A 20,720-nucleotide genomic window follows, 5' to 3' on the forward strand; every position below is an offset into this window, starting at 1 on the left:
GCATTAGGAGAAATACCTAATGTAGATAACGGGTTGATGGGTGCAGCAAACCACAATGCGATGTGTATACCTACCTAACAAACCTGCACGTTCTGCACATGTACCCCAGAACTTAAAGTATAATAATAAAAGGCGCTGCCTCAGGATGTAAAGTGTAACAAGGGGGCTGGGGTGGGCAGCGTGGGCCTCTGAGACCTTTGGTTGCGGGTGTCCGCAGCTCACCCCGCAGCCGGCTCCACAATGGTCCGCTCCGTTTGCTGCGTGCGGATTCCGGTTCCAGACTGAAGGCTGCGTGTTCTCTGCCGCTTATTGTGGCCCCGAAAGGCCAAGTTTATTGTGGCAACCGCCAGAGCAGCCTTCGCGCTATGGAGGAGCCTGGGGCTACCCCTCAGAGGTATTTGGGGCTGGTCCTGGAGGAGCTAAGCAGGGTTGTGGCAGCACTGCCTGAAAGTGTGAGACCAGACTCTAATCCTTATGGTTTTCCATAGGAGTTGGTGATATGTGCAGCTGTTGATGGATTTTTTTGCTGTTCTCTTTTTTTTGTGTGGAGAAGTTTTAGATCGGTTAGGAGTCGGCTTTATGTGGGAAGAGAAAAAAAAGCTTGCTGTAACGTTTTCTGGACTAACTGAAGAAAAATGTAAACTACTTGAAAAATTTAGCCATGTTCAAAAAGAGTATGAAGGCTATAAATTAGAGTCATCTTTAAAGGATGCCAGCTTTGAGAAGGAGGCAACCTGTGAAAAGCTAAACAGGTCCAATTCTGAACTTGAGGATGAAATACTCTGTCTAGAAAAAGAGTTAAAATAAGAGAAATCTAAACATTCTGAACAAGGTGAATTGATGGTGGATATTTGCAAAAGGATACAGTCTCTAGAAGATGAGTCAAAATCCCTCAAATCACAAGTAGCTGAAGCCAAAATGAACTTCACAATATTTCAAATGAATGAAGAACGACTGAAGATAGCAATAAGAGATGCTTTGAATGAAAATTCTCAACTTTAGGAAAACGAGAAACAGCTTTTGCAGGAAGTTGAGGTATGGAAAGAACAAGTGAGTGAACTTAATAAACAGAAAATAACATTTGAAGACTCCAAAGTACACGCAGAACAAGTTCTAAATGATAAAGAAAATCACATCAAGACTGACTGAATGCTTGCTAAAAATGAAAGATCAGGCTGCTATGCTTGGAGAAGACATAACGGATGATGGTAACTTGGAATTAGAAATGAACAGTGAATCGGCAAATGGTTCTTACTTAGATAATCCTCCAAAAGGAACTTTGAAGAAACCGATTTATGCTGCTAAGTTAAATGCTTCTTTAAAAACCTTAGAAGGAGAAAGAAACCAAATTTATAGTCAGTTATCTGAAGTTGATAAAACAAAGGAAGAGCTTACAGAGCATATTAAAAATCTTCAGACTGAACAAGCATCTTTGCAGTCAGAAAACACATTTTGAAAGTGAGAATCAGAAGCTTCAACAAAAACTTAAAGTAATGATTGAATTATATCAAGAAAATGAAATGAAACTCCAGAGGAAATTAACAGTAGAGGAAAATTACCGGTTAGAGAAGGAAGAGAAACTTTCTAAAGTACATGAAAAGATTAGCCATGCCACTGAAGAGTTGGAGACCTATAGAAAGTGAGCCAAAGATCTTGAAGAAGAGTCGGAGATAACTATTCATTCTTATCAAGGATGGATTATTTCCCATGAGAAAAAAAGCACATAATAATTGGTTGGCAGCTTGGACTGCTGAAAGAAACCTCAATGATTTAAGGAAAGAAAGTGCTCACAACAGACAAAAATTAACTGAAGCAGAGTTTAAATTTGAACTTTTAGAAAAAGATCCTTATGCACTTGATGTTCCAAATACAGCATTTGGCAGAGAGCATTCCCCATATGGTCCCTCACCATTGGGTCGGCCTTCATCCAAAACAAGAGCTTTTCTCTATCCTCCAACTTTGTTGGAGGGCCCACTCAGACTCTCATCTTTGCTAACAGGAGGAGGAGGAAGAGGCTCAAGAGGTCCAGGGAATCCTCTGGACCATCAGATTACCAATGAAAGAGGAGAATCAAGATGTGATAGGTTAACCAATCCTCACAGGGCTTCTTCTGACACTGGGTCCCTGTCACCTCCACGGGAACAGGACCATAGGATGATGTTTCTTCCACAGGACAATCATATCCTGATTCAGCTCTTCCTCCACAAAGGCAAGACAGATTTTATTCTAATTCTGGCACGCTGTCTGGACCAGCAGAACTCAGAAGGTTTAATATGACCTCTTTGGATAAAGTGGATGGGTCAATGCTTTCAGAAATGGAATCCAGTAGAAATGATACCAAAGATGACCTTGGTAATTTAAATGTGCCTGATTCATCTCTCCCCGCTGAAAATGAAGCAGCTGGCCCTCACTTTTTTCCTCCACCTCTTGCTCCAATCAGAGGTCCATTGTTTCCGGGGATACAAAGGGCCTGTTCATGAGAAGAGGACCTCCTTTCCCCCCACCTCCTCTAGGAACCATGTTTGGAGCTTCTCAAGATTATTTTCCACCAAGAGATTTCCCAGATCCACCACATGCACCGTTTGCAATGAGAAATGTCTATCCACCCAGGGGTTTCCTCCTTACCTTCTCCCAAGACCTGGATTTTTCCCGCTAAGCCCCACATTCTGAAGGTAGAAGTGAGTCCCCTGCAGGGCTGATTCTGCCTTCAAATGAGCCTGCTACTGAACATCCAGAACCACAGCAAGAAACCTGACAATATTTTTGCTCTCTTCAAAAGTAATTTTGACTGATCTCATTTTCAGTTTAAGTACCTGCTGTTACTTAAATGATTACACTTTTGCTCACACTGAAGCTTAATGGAATTATAGTTCTCAGGATAGTGTTTTCTAAATAAAGATGATTTAAATATGAATCTTATGAGTAAATTATTTCCATTTTATTTTATTCTGGATAGTATAACTATTTTAATTTGATAAACTAATCCATGATTATATAAACAATAATGGGAGTTTTATATATGTAATCTTGCAGGTAGGGAGGCTTTAAATTATAAAGGTTGTGTCTTTATGCCAAGAACTGTATTTACTGTGGTTGTAGACAAATGTGAAAGCAATTTTATGCTTAATTAAATAAATTTTAATTGATTTTTTTAAAAAAAAAGAAAATGGTTAATCTATCATTTAGGTGCATCATCAGCGGTTTAACCATTCTCACTTACTGAACATTGGGTTGTTTAAAAAGTGTTGTTATTTTTGAATCATGGTTCAATGAACAATTTTGGACACATAACTTTTTTTCTGATGAGTTATTTCCTAAGGATCCAGCTCAGAAACTCAGCACATAAACCTAATAAGAAAAAAACAAAGTGGCTAATCCCTTATCCCAATAAAAATGTTGTATTTATGTTTGGATTTAGATGCCTTTCAGTGGTCATACCTTCACCTAACTTTTATGGATTCTACTTTTAACATGTAGAGTGACTGCTTAAATCACCTAACCTCACTGAGTTTTAAGTTCCTTTTTATTCAACAAGACTGGATTGTGTGTTCCAGCTCCTCAAACGTAGTTACCAACCACCATCCTAGAGAAGTGAATTCACATGAGGCCTATCCAGAAGAACAATCTCCCTTTCAGTGTCCTCATGCATGCAGTGACCAGAGACCAACCTTGATAAATTATGGAAAAAGTACAGCACATTCTGGAAGAGCGATGAAAGATCCAGATCATCTGGTGCTGGATAAGAATATTAATGGACAGGCTGGGCGCAGTGGCTCACGCCTGTAATCCTAGCACTTTGGGAGGCCGAAGCGGGTGGAACATGAGGTCAGGAGATCGACCATCCTGGCTAACATGGTGAAACCCCGTCTCTACTAAAAATACAAAAAATTAGCCAGGCATGGTGGCGGGCGCCTGTAGTCCCAGCTACACGGGAGGCTGAGGCAGGAGAATGGCTTGAACCCAGGAGGCAGAGCTTGTAGTGAGCCCAGATGGCGCCACTGCACTTCAGCCTGGGCGACAGAGTGAGACTCCGTCTCAAAAAAAAAAAAAAAAGAATATTAATGGACAAAAAGATTAATGAAAGAGCATATTGAAGCATCCAATTACCTGGTGTCTGCTCAAATGAGGAATCAGCGAGATAGATCAGTTAGCAGTCAAGATTTATAAAAGAGATGATGGCCTTGGGAGGGGCTGCCCTACTCAACTTTTTAATGGCTAGAAGCTATTAAGGGCTAAGCCAGAACCCTTCAGTAGGGTTCAGTGAGGATCCCAATTTGGGGTCCAAAAGTAAATGACAACTCCCAGGAACCATTAAGAATAAAAATGATGGAGCGTTACTGAGAATTTATATTATCTAAGTCTGAGGAAAATTAATGTTAAGGAAGCTTTGCAAAAGTCTAATATTTACACCGAATTCCAGGGCACCATGCTCTAAGACAAAGCACTCTGGTCCTGCCCCTCTCCTTTCCTCATGTTTTTTGGTTCTTGGGATCCTTAAGGGTCAACGTTATTCTTAAAATACAGAGCATCCTGGAAACCAAAAAAGTGGAAGATATTCAAATTCTAATGAATGTACTGGCAGTATTGTAGATCATGGAGTATAACATAAAGACAAGAATCCCCAGCCTCTTCCACCATACTTTACTGAAGACCTTATTACAGGACATGGGATGTAATGGTAAGGAGAAAAGATAGAATTTTGAGAAGTCTGGGAAGACAATGTATGATAACATCTGGAGAAGCTCTGCATAAGTTACTTTTGTTCAGGCTTAAGAAAAATTCTGGCTTGCCCCCGCACTGTCATCAGGTATCATGAAAGTAAATAAAACCTTTAAAGATTCTTCAAGCCAGACAGACTTCTATCTTCTCTATACTATCCTGTGATCCTAAACTCTTAACAGTTACTACGTATAATTTCCCTACATTTGCTACTAGTATTTTATCATATGCAATATTACACTCAATATTTCAAAAGCGGATGATTCATCTCCCAAAGAGACTGCAAAATTCTGAGTTAAGATTTGAGAATACTATTTTAGACAAGATTTAGTCAGATTTTAGAGAGTTAGAAACCTCTAACAATTCTCTAACAATACTGCTTCTCCTTTTGTGTATTAAGGAATTTTTGTCTATCAGAGATAATACGAGGTAGACCAGAAGATAACTTGCCTTCAAAACATCTGGAATGTAAAATGGCAACAGTAGTATTTGGGGACTTCGTAGGGGATGGCCAATATACACCCATTCTTAGAGGTACTGATGATATAATGTATAAGACAAAATCAAGTGGTCTCCATCACCATATAATGTTTAAAATGGCAAAGAGGGAGCAGAACAAACACCCTTTGCAAATCTCTTCATAGAATCTACCGTAATAAACTTGTACTTGCTTAAAGTGTGTCTCTTCAGTGGTCTTATTACCACTACTTTGGGGAAAATGAGGCTGCCTAAAAGATTAACAGACATTATATTTTACATATCTGTGGCAGAGAAAACACTATGTATTTACCAAACCACTTCTTTCCTTCCCAGTCACTTGGGAAGAGGTCATTTCTTTGTCCCCTTTCATCTAATTGAGGTTCTGTGACTACTTCTAGACAGGCAATGTGAGCAGAAGGTATGAACACCACGTATAGGCCTGGTCTTTAAAAATCCCTCAGATATGATCTTCTTCTCTCATCTCTTTCATGGACAAACTAGAGGCCATGTAATAAGGATGGTGGGGTTCCAAACTGAAAGAGCCTGGATTTCTGATTTACTGTTTTGAGAAGAGTTCACCAGGGAAACAGCCTGGAAATATGCACAGGAAAATATGCACAGGACCCTGTGTGAGCAAGATATAAAGATCTATTACTTGGTGCCATTAAGGTGAGAGTATTGTGCTTATAGTACCCAGCATTAATTACCCTCACTACTACAACTTCTTTGTATCCATCATGTGGAAAAGTAGAGTATTTAATAAATGATTATTGAGTTTATTACATTTTTTTATATCCCAATCATTGCTAATTCTACGTTACCTCATTTCAAGGTAAAGGTGACCAAGGGCTAAAGTAGTGCTACCCAAACCAAGCCAGACATCAAAATCACGCAAAACTGTTTGAAAATACAACTTTAAAGATGCCATTCACATAGATATTCATTCAGTGGGTTTTCAAATGGAACTCTGGAATCTACAGTCTTTAACAAGGCTTCCCAAGTTATTCTGATATACAGCAGGCAAATCTGAGAACCACTGGACAAGAAGAAAATAAAGGCTATATGTTTCAACACCAAGGACAATGCCTTAAACATAGAATGTATTCAATAAAAGCTTGTAGAAAGGTAGGTTTGCGAACAGGCACAGGGACTAGCCTCGAGCAAATTAATAAGGGCAGCAATGTTTTTCACCGGAACCATTATTCCCCCTATTTATTTCTTCTGGGGCTCTGTGTTTCCTTTCTCCTATCAAAATCTATTCTAAGGTTGGAGGTTGGGGGTATCCCTTGCCTACTCCATACAGCAAGGAATAAAATTAGTATTTCTCAAACTATCTGTGACAACAGACCCATTGTAGGCCAGTACTTTTGTAAAATGCAATAAAAATTAATTTCTAGAAAATGAAATTTTAAAATCACAGACATTCAAAATACAAATTCCAATTTTTTTATTATTAACTGTAAGAAATTTAAAATTAAATCTCAATAAATAAAATTAAAGCAAACATAAGATAGAAAAAATAAGCATTATGGATTGGCCCAGTCTGCAAACTATATACACTTTGCCAAACACGGGCATAAATTACTAAGAAGCAAAATCTTCCATCCGTAAACATTTCCATTTCCATTGACAATATATGTGAGGGAAAGGAGGGATGCTTTTGTTTTAGAATGCCAGGCATCAGCTAACAAGTGACAAATATGTATTGAGATTGAGATCTCCCCAGGCCCTCAGTAGTCAGCAAGAACATGTTGAGGCCTCTGTTCTTGACTAAAAAATTGGCCAGTGCATGGGCAACATGCATAGGTCCTGGATGAAAAAAATATCAGCAGCAGAAATTTAAGAGAATTTTTACAGCTAGGCCACAGTAAATTCTCAAGCCCTTCATCAGAAGCCACTGTGGGTCTTCATTTATGCCTTTGTTTTTATTAAATTGGATGTGATCTTAAGATTCTTCTGTCAAAATTCCACTAGCATGTGAAGACACCAAAAGTCTAAAATGTGGAGAATTTTAAAACGTAAAATTAACCCAAGTTAAGCTATTCCATTATTAAGCAATAGCAGATATATTTGTTATTATACGAGAAGAAAGTTAACGGGGAGCTAAGATTGATGTTACTGATAAGAAACAGAAACAAGACTTTAAAATTAAATAAATGAATTATTTATTTCATAAGAACCAATTGACAGTTTCTCGATAAAGATTGTAAGATGTCTTAAAACATTAGATGTATGGAGATAACATTTGTAACTTTAACAATTTACATGATGAGAAAAATCAAGGAATTTTATTGTTTATTGGCAGAGTTCTAGAATTACAATTCCATCATTCTGTTTTGGGGACCTTTCTCTTGAAGTAAATTGATAATAGGGCTTGAAATAGTACACCTCAGCATTTTGTTTATAAAATTGTGGAATAGATAAGGTTTGTATTGTAACTGAACCCAGGTTCAGCTGCTTGCTGCTCTAAAGCTAGACATAAGAGAGAAAGGTTGGTGGGAGGAAAAGCAATTTTAATCAGAGAAGCAGCAAACCAAGAAGATGGTGAACAATAGTCACAAGGACCATCTTAAATTTTAAAATTTACCATAGAGTATTCAAAGGAAAACTTGGTATGGGAGGCATGCAGGAGGGGTGCAGGGGGCGGGGTCTGTGTGTCTTGTTCCAATGGCTATCTCAGATAGCTACCCATCTGGAGGTCTAGTTGGTATTATTTTGAATTCAGCCCAGTGGTGGTGGACTAATTGTTAGTGACTCCTCACTAAGCAGGAGGATTCTGCACTCAGGGCTCCATGCATGGTTTATTTCAAGATTGGCCTCTGGAATTTCTCAAGCAAGAACAGAATTAAATAAGCAGGCATTGCCAGAGGGGAGTGTCTGGAAAGGAAAGGAATGAAGAGATGAAAAGAAAGTGGGTGGTTAAACTATATTTTTAAAACTGAGTTTCCCAGTTATAGTATGTTTCTCATGCTCCCCCCATTTTAGCACCCCTGACAGAATTTAGTAATCTCCTCATCTTGTCCTCTACTTCAGGTCCCCTATCTGTCCTTGTACTCTCTAGGGTTTCCTTTTCTTCCTCACGACCTTCCTTCCCTGCAATTTTATAAGCTATTCCTATCCCAGTGATTTAGTTTCAGCTTATAAAACTGTCTTTGCCATTGTAATCAAATTGAAGGGCCTCTGCTTCATGGTTGGATTCTGTGACCAGGAGACTCTTACAAGTAGTTGGCCAGGTCTCTGTTAGGAAAGTAAAAAAGAACAATGGAGGCAATTATCCCATTGATTTCAGCTATAAATCCTATTTTGCCTGAATTGTCTGAACGATGAGTATTCTGTGAAAATGCTGCTCTCTAGTGCAATAGAACTGCAAATAATGCACATCTATTTCTTATAATCTCATCCAACATACCCACAGAGATTCAGATCTAACAAAACAGATGTGATTTGGTTATTGAATCATAATATAAATATGGGGAAGAGGAGGGAAATTTCAAGCCTGAGAACACTGTAGTAGGAGTAAGTATGCTGTGTTTAAGAGGTCACAGATAAAATTAATATTACCAATCCATCAATAGGCAATTACTAATAGCTTACTACACACACAGGAATAAAATGTGAAGGCAGAGGAAGTGTAAAATGGAGCCGCCAACTCTAAGGAGTTGTTTGCAATTTGGTCTGGTAGAAAGCTATGAAATAAGGAAGTACATGATTGAGAGCTAGAGAATGTGGCACAGGCTCTGAACCCGGACCGTTCAATGTAGTAAGCTCTGGCCACACTGGGCACTTGCAATGTGGCTTGTCCAAACTGACATGTGCTTTAAGTATAAAATATAATCCAGATTTCTAAGACTTCAAAAAAAATGGAAATATCTCATTAATAATTTTAGGTTTATTACAGGTAGAAATGATAGATTAAATAAACTATATTGTCGAAATTCATTTGATCTGTTTCTACAGTATAACAAACTTACTTATGTGGTTTGCATTTTATTTCTACTGGATAACATGGCTTTAAAAATGGTATTTTAGAGGAAGGACAGCTTGGTAGAGAATGGACTAATCTGGATCCCTGGAAGAAATGGACCTTGAATGGGTCTTGATGACTTGGAGAGGCAGAGAGAGAAAAAGAAAAGTCAAATATAGGGAATTGGTTGATAAAATGAAGGTGAGGGGAGAAGGAGCAGAGGGAGGAGAAGATCCAGTTTGAGGGATATTACAGAGAGCAGCCTGAGAAAGAAGAAAAGAAAGGAGAGAAAAAATGCAAGGAAAGTAACCCTTTAAAGCCAGTCAGAAGTTTCTGGGTTCCTCAGCAGCCAGAAAAGAAGCCGTTGAAAAGATCTGAGTAACGGAGATTCTGGACGAAAACTGAAGTTATGGAAGGGAAGTTTAGACATGGGTTATTAAACTCTTTAGCGCATTAGAAGTTTCTTATGTAATCACTAAATTCAGATCCTGAAATAATGCCACAAGAACTATACAGCTCAGCCACCCAATTCAATAAGAAGTTACAGCACAGTCTCACACACATCCAATTAACCTTGGCCTTTAGTCAACATCTGGGTTTTTTTTGTCATTTTCAAATACTATCACCCAGAGGTGCTATGATTTATATTGGGGAGGGGATTAAAAGAAAATAAGTAAGTAGGTGATAAGAAAAAGCTTTCAGATGATTCCATCTGAATTAACAGCCCTCTTTAGTTGTCTAGGAAAGAGGATGCTTTTTCTTGAAAGTGCTTTGAAATGATGATGTGCTTGTTAGTAAACATCAATTATTTTCAAATGGTAATATTTGCAAGTTTGTCTTCCTCTAGCTCACCCTTTATGTTGGTCCAGAATATGATTGTCACAAATATCTGGGTGAGAAAGACTATGAAATGTGGTCATAAAGTAAGTGATTATTTCTAAACTCATCTTTGTCACATCGTAATGCTTCACAAAGCACCTTTCCCTGGGCTACAATTCATTTTAATTGATCCCATCAGCACTATATCTGTATCCTGAGTGACTTCACAATACCCTCTATTTCAAGAGAAACCAATCAGGTTATGGGTTTGTTAGTAATAAAAATTACCAAGGAGCAGTTTGTGGATGGTAAAAGCAATGCAAATTCAAAAGAGAAGTAATAAGAGAAATAATGAGCATCCTCCTCACTTCTTGGAAGTGAACAATTCCAAGCTCCCTGAAGCAACACTTAACCTATCATATTAAACAGTAGTGGACAAATATGAGAAATGCTGATGTCAGCTTTCAGAATCTGTTGGCATCAAAACATCACTTAAGTTAAGTTCTCCAAAGTATTCTCTGTCAAGTTTCCTTCTACAGTATTCTTTTCCTACTAGGACAGAGCCTTAAACCCCAGAAGAATCATTTTGCTTGTGTGTTAATTATTTGTTTACTGGTTCATTCCAGAGTGTAGCTGGAAAAAGGGGGAAGTGTCATAAATAGTTTTTTATGGCCCATGGTTTTTCTACTACGTCACTATTTGTAGCGGTTTCCACTGCAGGATCTATTTGCAAAGCCTAGGAAATTAGCATTAAGCAAGCTGCTAGGAAGACTTCAACACTAACTAGGCCACATGCCTCACACATTTTTCCTCCACTCCAGCCTCCTCTGGAGGGCACTTGCTAAACCTTTGTGACACATAACAAAGCAAAGAAAGTGATAGAACAACAGAATTACACAGGCAGATCCTTGTTTCTTCTTCTCTCTCTAAAGAATTCCTTGGACTGAAAAGCAGTTTATTTTGGAGGAATGAGAAAGTGGTGATAGAATTAGAAGGGCCTGGGAGGGTTTCATTTTAGGAGACTGCTTTAGGCTGAAAAGAGATTTCATGAGTGTGATTTACCTGAGGTGACTTTTGGGGGCTCTTATAAAAAGGAAGTTCATGCTGAATGGGAGGTGGCTTCTGAGATGCAGATTCTGGTGAGCTAAGAGGGATCGGTAAAGAGGAGGCAGGAGTTAAGTAGTGTGAACTATGCAGTAGCAGGCTTCTTCCCCCCTTGCTTGGGGCAGGTCATCACAACCCTTCTCAATAAAGGGGTCCAGGAACCACTAGGAATGAATGGGCATTTGCACTTGAGGTGAAACCCATTTGTCATAACTGCTTGGACTTTAAGCTTAAAAATAAAAAGAACCACATATTTCCCTTTGCAACTTGATTTAGTTAATGTCATTTTGAGAAAGAAAGAAGACGTTGTCATCCCGTCACTTTTTTTTTTTTTTAATGAAGAGACTGGGACTCAGAGAAGTCAAGTGATTTTCCCAAAACCAGAAAACACAGAAGTAGCAGAGCTAAGATGACTACTCTGGTCTTCTGATTCCAAATTCCATATTCATTCTTCTAAGCGATTTCCCAAAACGGGAAGTGGGTTTATCTTCTATTTATGGGAAGTGATAGTGGTATTCTATTTAGAGAACTTATATAAAATCTTACCTTAAAATAAATAATATTTCAAAAAGTAACCTTAATTTAAAAAATAATCAAGAAAGTCTGGTATGTTTTCACAATTATACCAAATGACCTTGCTCTAAATACATCTACTTTCCAGCAAGCCAAAGCGAAACAATTTGAAATAAGTGGCATTTACTGACCACTCCCTAAAGTTCACACAAAAGAGGTAGTACTCTAACTTAAACATACAAGGTGAAGAAATAGCTTACTCAGCCTGTTGGGCTTCCTCTTCTACAATCTTGGGCAACTCCCTCTGTGTTAATCAAGCATTCTCAGGCCTTGGAGGGAGTTTTCTATTCTCAGTAAACTGAGATTGCAGTTGGGAAATTAAGAGGTATCTGTCCGGCACTTCATTCCCTTAAGGTCAGGATCTGTGCTTTTAATAGTGACAATTAGCTAACATATACAATTAAGCCATGCAAATGAAGTAAGAGAAAGCTAGAGGAGAAATTCAGGAGCCAGTTTCCTTTTCCAGACATCTTGTACAAATAGTGTTCAAAGGACTAATTCAAAAGATGGGATTCTTCGCTTGAACCTAGGAGGTGGAGTTTGCAGTGAGCGGAGATTGCTCCACTGCACTCCAGCCTGGGTGACAAAGTGAGACTCCATCAGAAAAAAAAAAAAAAAAAAAAAAAAAAGGATGGGATTCTTTTTTAAAAAATAAATTTTACTGCGTATTTTTAAGGTATACACGATGATGTTATAAGATGGATATAGATAGTGAAAAGGTAACTGTAGTGAAGCAAATTAACATAGTCATCATCTCACATAGTTACCTTTTATTTGTTTTGTTTTGATGGGATTTTTAAGATAGTAGAAAGGAATGGTAGACAATAGGATAAACATTTGAGGGAAAGTGGGGCTTTGTAGAACTCCTAAAATGACACGACGCACAAATGTCCCCATTACGTCTAAACGGTAACTCGTTCCTACTTCCAGGGACAGCTGAGGGACATCAATGTAAATTTCTAAATGACTTCCTGAACTTTTTATTTTTATTTTTATTTTTTGTATTTTTAGAGGAAATTATAATAACATCAAGCCACCTCTGGACCATATCGCTGCTGATATCATCAGCAAATGGCACTATTCCTAAATCCTAAGATTCACTTTTCCCTTCACATTTCAACATTTGTGAAACTGGATTGTACCTTACACCTGATTGTATATACAATGCAGTCTTTCCTTTTCTTTTGTCATTGCATCTTACGCCTGATTTCTCCTTGGAATTGAGTAAATATAATGCTTACATGTGTTAATAAGAATTGAGGTCAGTCGTAATTTTTGAAATATGCCACCAAATATAAGCCTTTCTACATATTGTTGACTTTGAAGTCATTTCTTTTTTTAACTACTAAACAATAACACTTTTTGTTGAGAAAAATTGCATATGAACAAGAGACCAAGCAGGTAGAGAGAAAAAAACTTTTAGTAATCAAGAGAATGTTACTGTGTCCCAAAGGCTAAAGTCACCTTACTATCAAGAGAGAAGGACAGGAGCAGAGAGAACCGGGTAAATTACGAATTGAAAATTCCACTGTTCATTTATGTTTATTTTTAATAATTCCATTTGTGTGAGTGTGTTAGATCACAAGGTCATAATGTTACTCTTCATACTGACTTCTCATGTAAATTTAAATAAGCTTTTATGCTAATGATTTATGGGGTAAGCTATTCATCTTTCTGACAGAGAGTTACCTACAAAGAAATAATTATTCTACCTCTGAGATGAAATGTCATGAAAGGAGTGGTTTCCAGATATTTTGATTTTTAAAAGCTTAAAGAATATATGTAATATAAAATTCTAAAGCAGGCAAAATTAATCCTTTTAGCAATCAAGATAGCAGCTACTTTTGGTGAGAAGGACAAGGTAGTGATAGAGAAGGGGCTCAGGGGTCTTTCCTGAAGACATTGAGGTGGGCAATGGTATTTTTCTTGATCTGGATGGTGATTAAACAGATGTGTTTACTTTGTGATAATTGACTAGGCTGTGCACCTATGAATTGCATACTTTTCCATATATGTACTGTATTCTTATATTTAAAAAGAAGTTTAAAAATAAATGCAACAGGTATAGGACTTCCTATATTACTCGACCAAAAAAATGGGTTCATTTTTCTTTCAGGTAAAACCTACTAGTGGCTTTAATATTATATTGACTAGGGGGTAAATGTTTACCCTAGGAATCTTAATCTTGATGTTCTCCAAAGTCATTATCTGTTCTTTCTGATTATCAGAATAGAGTATATCTCTATATAAATGACAAGTTCTGGTCATTCTCAAAAAATAACACTAAGCATGAAAATCAGAAATATTGATCTTGTGTTGTAATGATGTTTCTATTGATGTGAAATAGTTTCTAGTAGAGTTGCTGTCCTAACACACAAATGAAATTGCACTGCTTGGAAGACACAACTGTGAATGACTTGCTTCAGTAAGGAGTTTCCAACATGATGGTTTAGGGATAGAGGTGCTGGATTCCTCTGTCTCCAGTTACCCAGGTTATTGAGGACACGGAGGTCAATAAGTAATGCCCTCCTCCCACCCATAGCAAAAAACAGAGCGGGGTTCAGTGAATAGGTAGGGCTTTGGCCAGGGTGATGAGGAGACTTACATCCCTGGGAACCAGTCAGAATGGGGGCACTGAAAACAATGTTTTAAATTCTAGCACCCAGCAACATATATGTGAAGATTAAATTTACTCATGTGCTAAATTCACTTGCTCCATCACTGAATTTGGGTGGTGTCTGTTAAAGATGGGAACAAAGGCATTCAGGTCCTGGTATCTTTTACCACTCCCAGCATGAATAGACTCATGTCAGTGGGTAAGGGATGGTATTTCCCGAGAAGGCTTTGAACTCTTGTAGTGGGTCAAATAATGGCCCCCCACTTAAAAATGTCCATGTCCAAATCCCTGGAAGCTGTGAAAAGGCGTTTTTGCACATGTAATTAAGTCAAAGATATTGAAATTAGATCATCCTGGATTACATAGGTGGGCCCTAAATTTAATGACAAGTATCCTCATAACAGAAGAGGAGAAGGTGATGTGAGATTTGGAGCAGCAGAGATTGGAGTGATGTGGCCACCAATCAAGGAAGCCAAGGACTTCCAGCAGCCACCAGAAGCTGGAAGAGGCAAGGAAGGACTCTTCCCTAAAGCCTTTAAAGGAGCACAGCCCTACTAACACCTTGCTTTTGGGCTCTGGCCCGCAAAACTGTGAAAGGATACATTGCTGTTATTTGAAGCCACCAGTTCGTAGTGAATTTATTACAGCAGCCCTAGAAACTGATACAACTCCTAAATACACCCTTAGCAACACTGCTCAACAAGAAGTATGCAATTTCCTCCTGACTGAAAAATACTGATACTGTTATAGGATCCTTGGGGGTGTTGCTTTTCTGTCCAGAAACCTCTGTGGCGGTGGCACCTTTGCATGAGTTTTGTTCGGGTCCACTGGGCCCACTCATCCTGGCAGGCTGCGCTCAGCTGACACTACTGGCGTGGATCCCATGCCTCCAAAGAGACTGGAGCGAAGCGGTGAGGGATGTGTGAGGAAGTGAGCGTGGGGTCTGGTCACTGTATACAGTCAGGCTCAATGGCTGCTACAGTGGGGTGGGCAGCTTCAGGTACTGGCACGGGTGCTGGCTCACTGCAAGGCTGCGGCTGCACCAAGCAGCGCAGCAACGGAGCGCGTTGGTGCCTGGAAACTTGGAAACTCCAGGAACCGCCGGGCTCCAAAGGGCAAATCACAGCCCTAGCTCCGGGAGCTACCAGGTCTGGGCTGCCCAAAGGGCTGCAGCTCTTCTCTCCCCTCTCTCTCTTCGCTCCTCTCTCTTTCTCTCTTCACTCCTCCTTGTCGCCTATAAACAGCAAATTCAACCTTCCAGTTTTCAGACTAGGAATGTTGGAGTTGTCCTTGATTACTCTGAATTGTTCACTACGCATATAGGCACTGAGGATACATTGATGAACTAAACAGACAAAAAGGATAGAAATTCCTGTCAAGACTACATTCAATAGGGATGAAGCAGGCAATAATGAATAAACATACTAAGTTGAATATGACTATTTAAATATATATAACACATATTACTTGTATAATGTTAAATATTTTAAGTTTTTTAAATTCTTCCTTTCATAGATTTTACATTATAGTAGAAGAGGCATTTTTGTTGTTGTTCTTTTTGTTTTGGATTCAGGGGGTACATGTGCGGGGTTGTTACATGGGTATATTGCAAAATGCTGTTGATGGTCCCATCACCCAGGTGGTAAACATAGTAAGTAATAGGTGAATTTTTAGCCCATGCTTCCCTCTCCCATCTAGTCGTCCCGAGTGTTTATTGTTGCTACCTTTATGTCTATGTGTATTCAATATTTAGCTCCCACTTATACTTGAGAATATGCAGTATTTAGTTTTTGGTTCTCATGTTAATTTGTTTAGGATGATGGCCTCCAACTGCATCCATGATGCTACAAAGAACATGATTTCATTATTTTTATGGACATGTAGTATTTCATGGTGTATATGTACCACGTTTTCTTTTTACAATCCCACTGTTGTTGGGCACCTAGATTGATTCCATTGCTGTTGTGAATAGGGCTGCAATGAACATACAAGTGCATGTATCTTTTTGGTAACAAAAATTTTATATTTGGATTACCCAGTAGAATTGCTGGGTTGAATAATAGTTTTGGTTTAAGTTCTCTGAGAAATATCCAAACTGCTTTCCACGGTAACTGAACTAATTTACATTCCCACTAGCAGTGTATAAGCATTCTCTTTTCCCCACAATCTTTTCACCAGCATCTGTTATGTTTTGGCTTTTTAATAGCCTTCTGATGACTGTGAAATGGTATCTCACTGTGGTTGGGATTTCCATTTCTCTAATGATTAGTGAACGTTGAGCATTTTTTTCATATGTTTATTGGCCGTTTGTATGTCTTCTTTTGATATGCGTCTGTTCATGTCCTTTCCCCATTTTCAATTAAAATATTTGTTTTTTGCTTGCTGATTTAAGTTCTTTGTAGATTCTGGAAATTAGATCTTTGTCACATGCATAGTTTGCAAATATTTTCTCCCATTCTGTAGCCTGTTTACTCTGTTGGTAATTTCTTTTGCTGTACAGAAACTCTTTAATTAGGTCCCACTTGCCTATGTTTAGTTTTGTTGCAATTACTCTCTGGAACTTAGCCATAAATTGTTTGCCAAAGCCAACGTGGAGAAGGGTATTTCCTAGGTTTTCTTCTAGGATTTTATAGTTTGAAGTTTTACATTTAAATCTCTAATCCATCTTGAGTTAATTTTTGTATATGGTGAGAAGCAGGAGTCTAATTTCATTCTTCTGCATAGGGCTAGCCATTATCTTGGCACCATTTATTGAATAGAGAGTCCTTTCCTTATTGCTTATTTCTGTCAATTTTGTTGAATATCAGATTGTTGTAGGTGTATGGGTCCATTTCTGGGTTTTCTATTCTGTTCTATTTGTCTCTGTGTCTGTTTTTGTACCAGTACTATGCTGCTTGGTTACTGTAGCCTTTTAGTATAGTTTGAAGTTGGGTAATGTGATGTCTCTGGCTTCGTTCTTTTTGCTTAGGATTGCTTTGGCTCTTCAGGCTCCTTTTTGGTTCCACATGAATTTTAGAATATTTTTCTGATTCTGTGAAAAATGACTTGATATTTTGCTAGGGATAGCATTGGAGTGGTAACTTGCTTTGAACAGTGTGGCCATTTTAATGATATTGATTATTCCAATCCATGAACATGGAGTATTTTTATATTTATTCAGTCATCTTGATTTCTTTCAGCAGCGTTTTGTAGTTCACCCTGTAGAATATTTCACTTCCATGGTTAGACGTATTCTTATTTTGTGGCTATTGTAAATGGCATTGTATTTTTTTTATTTGGCCCTAAACTAGAATGTTATTGGTGTATAGAATTGCTACTGATTTTTGTACATTGATTTTGTATCCTGAAACTTTACTGAAGTTATTTATCAGTTCTAGGAGAGTTTTGGAGAAGTCTTTAGGGTTTTCTATGTATGAAATCATATCATCAGCAAAGAGAGACAGTTTGACTTCTTCTTCTTTTTGGATGCCATTTATTTCTTTCTCTTGCCTAATTGCTCTGACTAGGACTTCCAGTGCAATGCTGAATAGGAGTGGTGAGAGTGGGCATCCTTGTCTTGTTCCAGTACTCAAGAGAAATGCTTCCAGCATTTACCTGTTTAGTATGATGTTGGCTGTGGTTTGTCATAGGTGGATCCTATTATTCTAAGGTATATTCCTTTGATGCCTAGCCTGTCGAGGGTTTTTAATCATGAATGGATGTTAAATTTTATGAAGGTTTTTTTTGAAACTATTGAGATGATCATATGGTTTTTGTTTTTTCATTCTGTTTATGTGGTGAATCACACTTATTGATTTGTTATGTTGAACCAGCCTTACATCCCAGGAATAAAGCCTACTTGACTGTGGTGAATTAACTTTTGATGTGCTTCTTGATTTAGTTTGCTGGTATTTTGTTGAGGATTTTTGTGTTTATGTTCATGAGAGATATTGTCCTGAAGTTTTCTTTTTTCATTGTGTCTCTGCCAGATTTTGGTATCAGGATGATGCTGGCATTGTAGAATGAGTTAGGGACGAGCCCCTCTCCTTGATATTATGGAACAATTTCAGTAAGATTACTATCAGTTCTTCTTTGTATGCTTGGTAGAATTCAGTTGTGAATCCATCTGGTCCAGGGCTAAATTCGGTTGGTAGGTTTTTTATTACTGATTCAATTTTGGAACTTGCTATAGGTCTGTTCAAGTTTTCACTTCCGTCCTGGTTCAATCTTGGGAGGTTGTATGTTTCCAGGAATTTATCCATTTCCTCTAGATTTCCTACTTTGTGTGCATAGAGGTGTTCATAGCAGTCTCTGAAAATCTTTGGTATTTCTGTGGGATTGGTCGTAATGTCATTTTTGTCATTTCTTGTACTTTTTTGGAACTTCCATCTGTTTTTCCTTGTTTTTCTAGCTAGCAGTCTATTAGTCTTGTTTATTCTTATGAAAAACCAACTCTTTGTTTCACTAACCTTTTATGGACTTTTGCATCTCAATTTAATTTAGTCATTGTCTGATTTTAGTTATGTCTTTTCCTCTGCTAGCTGTGAGATTGAACTGTGCTCTTTTTTTCTAGTTCCTTTAGTGTTATGTTAGATTGTTTAGTTGAGATCTTTCTAACCTCTTGATGAGGGCATTTTAGCACTATAAACTTTCCTCTTAACACTGCTTTTGCTACATCCCAAAGATTTTGGAAAGTTGTGTCTCTATTTTCATTAATTTCAAATAATTTTTTGATTTCTGCCTTAATTTCATTGTTCACCCAACAGTTATTCAGGAGCATGTGGCTTAATTTCCATGCTTTTGTGTAGTTTTGAGAGATCTTCTTGGTATTGATTTCTATTATTATTTCACTATGATTTGAGAGTGGCCTTTGTATGATTTTAAGTTTTGTTAATTTATTGAGACTTGCTTTATGACTGAGCATGTGGGGCAATCTTAGAATATGTTCCATGTGCATGTGAGAAGAATGTGTATTCTGTCATTGTTGGCTTGAGAATTCTAGAGAGGTCTATTAGGTCCAACTGGTCAAGTGTCAAGTTTAATTCCAGAATTCCTTTGTCAGTCTTCTGCCTCCGTGATGTGTCTAATGCTATCAGTGGAGTGATAAAGCCCCCACTAATACTGTGTTGCCATCTACGTTTTATTGTAGGCCAATAATTTGTTTTATGAATCTGAGTGCTCCAGTGTTGGGTGCATATATGTTTAGAATAGTTAAGTCTTTTTGTTCAATTGAACCTTTTATCATTATATAATGCCCTTCTTTGTCCTTCCTGATTGTTGTTGGTTTAAAGTATGTTTTAATCTGATTTAAGAGTAGCAACTCCTGCTCTTTTTTGTTTTTCATTTGCATGGTAGATCTTTCTTCATTCTTTCACTTTGAGCCTGTGAGTATCATTCATGTAGGATGCATCTCTTGAAAACAGCAGACAGTTGTGTCTTGTCTTTTTATCCAGCTTACCACTTTATGCATTTTAAAGGGAGAGTGTAGACTGTTTACATTTAGGGTTAGCATTGACATGTGAGATTTTTCTCCTGTCATTGTGTTGTTAGCTGGTTGTTTTGTAGACTTCATTGTGTAATAAGTGTATTTTTATGGGTAGCAAGTTTCATCTTTCATTTCCATGTTTAGCAATCACTTATGGATTTCCTGTAAGGATCATCTGGTGGTAATGAATTTCCTTAGTGCTTGCTTGTCTGAGAAGGATTGCATTTCTCCTTCACTTATGAAGCTCAGTTTGGTGGGATATGAGTTCTTGGTTGAAATTTATTTTCTTTAATAATGCTGAAAATATAGGCCCCCCATCTCTTCTGGCTTGTTAGGTTTCTGCTGACAGAACTGCTCCTGGCCTGATGAGGTTCTTTTTGTAGGTGACTTGACCTTTCTCACTAGCTGCCTTAACAATTTTTTTCTTTTGCATTGACCCTGGTGAATCTGATGACTATGTGGCTTGGCAATGGTTGTCTTGTATAGTGTCTCACAGGAGTTCTCTGTATTTCTTGAATTTGCATGCCCACCTCTCTGGTGAGATAGGGGAAATTTTCATGGACTGCATCCTCAGATATATGTTCCAAGTTGCTTACTCTCTTTCTCAGGAATGACAATGAGTCATAGATTTGGTCTCTTTACATAACCTCATAAATCTCAAAGGTTTTGTTCATGTTTTAAATTCTTTTTTCTTTATTTTTGTCCAACCAAGTTGATTCAAAGAACTGGTCTTCAAACTCTGAGATTCTTTCCTCAGCTTGGTCTGTTCTGCTGTTAATGCCTCTGACTATATTATGAAATTTTTGAAGTTCATTCCTCAATTTCTGAAGTTCAGTTTTGTTCTTTCTTAAAATAGCTATTTCATCTTTAAGCTGTTTGATCATTTTTCTGGATTCCTTGAGTTCCTTGTATTGGGTTTCAATGATCTTCTGGATCTTGATGTACTTCCTTGCCATCCAGATTCTGAATTCTATGTATGT

General features: G+C 37.9%; 1 pseudogene; it reads left to right on the top strand.

Moving 5' to 3' along the window:
* Window positions 1–365: 365 nt before the first annotated feature.
* Window positions 366–2,779, top strand: LOC100452605 (melanoma inhibitory activity protein 2-like; annotated as a pseudogene).
* The last annotated feature ends 17,941 nt before the right edge of the window (window positions 2,780–20,720 follow it).

Source organism: Pongo abelii, chromosome 13 (assembly GCF_028885655.2).
Source record: "Pongo abelii isolate AG06213 chromosome 13, NHGRI_mPonAbe1-v2.0_pri, whole genome shotgun sequence".
Lineage (NCBI taxonomy): Eukaryota > Metazoa > Chordata > Mammalia > Primates > Hominidae > Pongo > Pongo abelii.